The 5,560-nt window shown below is 45.1% G+C and overlaps 1 long non-coding RNA gene across 1 annotated transcript; it reads right to left on the bottom strand.

Annotated features, from left to right (window-relative positions):
• Positions 1-2,162: 2,162 nt before the first annotated feature.
• Positions 2,163-5,259, bottom strand: LOC140682148 (uncharacterized). The gene is made up of 2 exons (XR_012053410.1): positions 5,080-5,259; positions 2,163-2,884 (listed from the first exon to the last, which is right to left on the bottom strand). It is a non-coding gene; the product is annotated as an uncharacterized lncRNA (long non-coding RNA).
• Positions 5,260-5,560: the final 301 nt, after the last annotated feature.

The raw sequence follows: 5,560 nt of genomic DNA, 5'->3' as shown, positions 1-5,560 counted from the left end.
GAGGGAGAATAAGGAATACCGAAAATGTGTTTGACTCCCCATTTTTTCAGAAATTTGTCAACTACCTTGCCTGTGTAAGTTGGATCATTATCTGCTTTTATTTCTTGTGGCACCCCTAATGATGCAAATGCTTGTAAAAAATGTCTGCAGGCATGTTCTGCGGTTTCCCCTGTATTTCATGGTGCAAAAATTGCCCCTTAGAATGTGTCAACTGAAAAGCCTCCCAAAGGATGCATATTTTGTGACATCAGTTTGCCACAGCTGAAGGCTTTTTCAAACCTCTCGGATTGACCACTCCTGTATATACAGGAGGCTGCACAAGCTGGCAACCTGGGCAAGCACTGATGATTTCCTCTGTCGGACTTTTAGAAAGGCACAAGGATTCCATCAATGCCTGTGCATTTTGGTGAAAAAATGCATGGCTCAATTTTGCTTGCTCAAAACTATTTGGCAATGTCTGTGATTTTGTCTGCATGAGCATTCCCTTCTGCTAAAAACCCCGGAAGTGAAGAATGCACTCTGATGTGTATAACAAAATATTTATGTTCTCTGTTTTCTAGGATTGTTTTCATGCATAATTGATATGAATATAAAATTTCATTGTCCGTATGTTTTAAAAGTGATTCCTCTAATCATTTGACCACATTTGCAACATACGCTGAATCTGTAATCAAAATGAGGGTTCCTGAAATAACTGAAAAATCCTGACTACTGCTGCCAATTCTACAATTTGTGGTGAACCCTGTACCATTTTGATATCTGATTCCCATTTCCCCGTTTTTGGATTTTTCCATGTGACCACTAATTTGAGTTTTCCCTGAACCATCAGTGAACACTGTCACCCCTTCCACCGGTTCCTGACATATTTTTGGTTTTTCTCTAAAACTTATTTTTGCATTTAACATTCTGTGAGCTGGAAAGTGAACTGTGCAAACTCCTGCATACCCTAACAACATGATTGAAAAATCTTTTGACATTTGCATTGTCCACTCAAAATATTTTTTCTTTAAAGGTAAATGAATGATTAAAAAATCTTTGCCTGATATTGCCAGCAACCTGGTCTTTGCCTTAGTAATGATCTGAGCTATCATCTCTAAATCTGTAAAAATTGTTTTTGAAGGCCTGTAAGCTAAAAAAAAACCAACAAAAAACAAAAAAACAAAAACCATTTTCAACTCCTGTGAAAACACTAAAACAATCCTTGCTCAGAGTTATTAATTTGAATGATTTTTTTCAATGTGATCTGTCCAGTGTCTAGGACTCTCCTCGCATTTCTCTCGATGATCAGCAAAATCGGGTCTACAAAAGAATTATTTCAAAAGATTAAAATATACAAAATCTTCATCCTCATTCCAGCATTCCAGCCTTATTTCAGGCACTTTTTTACCCCTTTTTTTTTTTTTTTATTTTTTCTTTCTTTCTCTTCTCTTTTGAAACAGGAACGTTGAAATATAAAACATAATATAAAATAAGACAAAATACCTCAATGATAGAATGCATAAAACCTATCAAAATTGATAACAATTTAAGAAAGTTCAAAAGAAAGTGATTCTAAATAGCATATATAAAATTGAACAACACATAATCATTAGAAACATTGTGCAAGCATTTCAGAGTCTGCAGACAGCTGAAACATTTGTTTCCAGTGAAAACCCTTGGCATCCCTTCCCGGGCAGGGCTTGACAAGTTTCACCTCAAAGCTGTGTCAGCTGTCACATTTGTAGGATCGAATTTGTGGATCAAAGTGATCTACATATCATTCATTTTTTGTGCAGAAACCTCTGGATTTTGCTGGCAAAACTCATCCGTCCAAGTTAAAATCAGGGCCTGGCCAGGACCCAAACTTTAAAATGGAGTGATGTCCTCTAACATATTATCTAAAACAAAGCTCGTACCAACAATACATATATGATACTTAAAACATACCAGCTCATTATAATATTTTCACATAAAATAAACACTTGAAGTTCAAGCTGATAAATTGATCAAATGACACAAGGATTCATTTTTCTTGAAACTTCTTTGAGGGAAAAGAAAGTCAATTGGAAGAAATCATAAGATTAACAGGGACAAAAGGCTGTCAGAAGGCTTCAGGCATCTCCCTCTGAGATCTTCTGAAAAACATTTGAGAATGATAAAAAATAGAAATGCAATGTGTGGAGTTGTGTTTTTTATGTTTTATTACATTTGTATTATGTATAGGTTTGTTCCATGTACCCCCGGTTCTGTAATGGTTTCTCCCCGGGTTTTCCCGCCTTTCCCCTGCGTGTCCGTTATCCCAAAAAGTGCTAAGTCATCAGCCTGTTTCCCCCAGATGCCTGTCCGTCACTCTGTGTCCCTTCCCATCCACCTAGAATCTTCCATCCGGGACGCCGGGTGATTGGTAGAGGACCTGGGACCCTTCCCCTGTCTATCCTTCATTGGATGTACCCCCGTATCACACCACCCTCAAACCCCCCGCGGTTTTACCCCATTGGCTGCTCGGTTTTCCCCCGTTCCGTATTTAGTTCGTTTGCGCGGTTCGTTTCGCGCTTTTCTTCTGGTTGGCTCCAGTGCGTTCCGCCCTGCCCGCGCCTCTCCGGCAAACCCCGGCGCGGCACGCCTGGTCCCCTTCGAGTTATTGTATACCCCGTTGGATTACAATAAACGGAATTCGCCCCCAGAGAAAGACTCTCCTCGTAATTCGCCGTGGGGTCGCTGGCTGCTCACTGGAACTCCGATAGCGCTTCCCAAAGCCTGCGAGGGTCCAGCAGGAAGCGCTAGAAACCTGCCCGCACCTCTGCCCAGAAGAGCTAGCCGGGGCTGAGGAAGGGCGTCGGGGAGAGAAGCGTCGGCAGCAATGATTCCACTCACAAGAGATATAAAAACAAACCAGAAGGTCCACCTAGGAAAATGCACAATACAGTTAAAATCCAAAATGAGATTTCAGAATGGCATCCAACCTGGATAAGATTACATAAACAACAATAAAACATATGAAAATTTGAAAAAACAAACCACAAGGCTTTACCTGATAACATGATTAGATTTCTTAAGAATAACATTTATAAAACACTTAAATAGTTAAAAATAAAAGATTTGAAAACAAACACCCTTTGTATCATTATACAAAGAAATAACAGACTGTAAAACTGACTATTAAAGAATGAAATCAATCTCAGAAAACTCAAAATAAATTCCTTTAAAACTCTTATATACTGATAAACTCATAATAAAACAGAAAAGACTAAAACAAAACCAAGGATACAACAAATTGTGTCTTCTTCTTAAATCAATGTTCATTATTATTTCGTGAGCTTTCAGTCGAAATCTTTCCATCCTTAAACAAAAACAACTAAACTTTGTTAGCTAAATAAACTTGATCTTTGAAAAATTTAAAATAATTTTTGAATCAAACAGTACTTAAAGTCAATATATAAAAAATCTTGGTAAAGAATCCCTACTTTATATTAACTTTATGAAATCCATATATATGAAATTAATAATATAGAAATTAATTATCAATTAAACTTTTATAAAACTTAACTTTATCAGGGCCCAAACCTAAAATAAACTTATAGTGATATACTCTAATTAAACAATAGTTAAACTCAAACCAGACTATATAAGAATCAATTCTATCATTACTGTTAAAATGCAACCTAGCTTGAACCCTAATATAATAAATTACTAAAAATTAATGCTATTCAATTTTCTATTTCAATTTTCATTATGATAAGATGTCTCTTTTTCACATTGTGTTCCACACAATCATAACCTATCACCACACTGGCTGGGTGCAGCTGCTGACCAGGTTCTGTCGACCTAACTGAAAAGTCTGGGGTTAGTGTTTATAAACATTGAAGAAGTTTGGAAAAAAACTTATGTTGCAATGATTTCAAAGGGCGACTGACTGAGTCTCATTTTTGGGGTGAATGTTGGAATTCAATCCCTCAGCATTACTGAAAGATTTTGGTGCAATGGATGTCCTTGTAAAAGGTTTTTTGCTTTGGCTGCTGTGGTTTCTGGGCACTGCCGTGTATTTGTTGTTAATGTTTGGATGTGCACTGCAGATGAACCATGCGGCTACAGGCTCACCAATGCCGTGGAAAAAATCCCGGCATCGCTACTCCATCGCTGCCACAATGCAGCTCCGCTGTTGTCTGTCCGCCACCGCGCCGCTCGCACCTGCTGTGGAGAGGCTGTGACCAAAGGGAATCCCTGCACTGGCTCTGCCAAGCCCCCACCTGCACCGGCATGGGGGGTGCGGAGGGGAGCATTTCTGGTGCAGTCACGCCCCGCTTCTACCTGCTTTCGGATAGCTGCACCTCTCTCTTGCTCGCCCCCTCCACGCTCACGCCCGGTGTCTGCTGTGCTGAGCTTGCGCCTGAAATTTGCCTCTCCAAACCCAGCGACCACATTCACAGCTACTTCCGCGTTCACTTTGACTCTCGCAAATGCATGCAGCTCCTGGATTCAGCCCTCTGTCTGCGTTTCCCTGGGAACGAGGGGAGAAACCCCCGCCCCGACCGCGCCCCGCCTGCACTGGCTCCGGCGCGGCCGCGGGCTTGGGAACGCCTCCTCCCTTCTCCCGGCCGGGCCCAGCGCCACCCCGGTCCCGTTTTGGGTCCCTCCAGGCTCCGCAGCAACGGCAGCACCCAGCGTAGTTCCGGGCTCCGCTAACGTCATCAGTACGCGCTCGCTGTGTCCCGCCGCTGCCGCGGCCCAGCGACGCGTCCCGCCAGGCCCCGCGCCGCTCGGGTCTCCCCCCGCGGCCGCAGCGCAGTCTCTGGACGGCTGGCTGGCGGCCGCAGATGCCTCCGACGCCGTCTGTGCCTGTGCCGCTCTTTCGAAATGCGAGAAATCCCGCGCTCTGACTTCCGGGTTTTGCTGTAGCATGACGCGCATGCGTTCGGCCAGATCTGCAGGGAAGGAGGCGTCTTGCTCCTTCTCAGCTGCTCTCTCTGCAGCTGCGGCTGCCATGGTCAGGGAGCTGTGTTCCCGCGCCTTTCGGGCGGCCGCCTCTGCGGCTTCATGGACTCTCGGCAACAAACGCGTCACCGGGCGCTCTGGACGTAAAACCGCCGCGCCCGCACTCACCGCCGCCTTCTTTTCCCGCCTCGTTCCCGCTGCCCCCTCCGCTGTCGTCTGCACCGCGGGCTGTTTCGAACTCCCTGCCTGCGCAGTTTCGAGAGTGCTCTCCTCTCCCTCTTCCCTCTGCTCTGCACTCACGTCTGCACTCTCCCCCGCCGGAGCCGCCGCCGCCGCAGCCCCCCCCCCCCCCCCCCCCCCCCCCCCCCCGCCACGAGTTCGGACTCGGGCAATGCCCGGTCCCTTCCCCCAACGAGGGCTGCGACTGTGCCTGGCTTATCTATCACCGTCTGGGGAGTTTCTGCATCGGAGCAGCTTAGGGACTGAGGTTCAAGGGAGTCTGAGGAACAGTGGGAACCCAAAGACACAGGGCGTGATGAGACACCATCCCCCTGATCCTCCATGGGAGGCAATCCCGCTTCCCCTGGGTCTTTGGTGAGGAAAGCTGCCCCGAGCTGCTGGCTGGGCAATCTTCCTCCTTGGGCTCCAG

The sequence above is a fragment of the Taeniopygia guttata genome, chromosome W, assembly GCF_048771995.1.
Source record: "Taeniopygia guttata chromosome W, bTaeGut7.mat, whole genome shotgun sequence".
NCBI classification, from domain to species: Eukaryota; Metazoa; Chordata; class Aves; order Passeriformes; family Estrildidae; genus Taeniopygia; species Taeniopygia guttata.
Note: the sequence above shows the minus strand (reverse complement) of the source record. Positions and strands in the feature narration are given on the sequence as shown.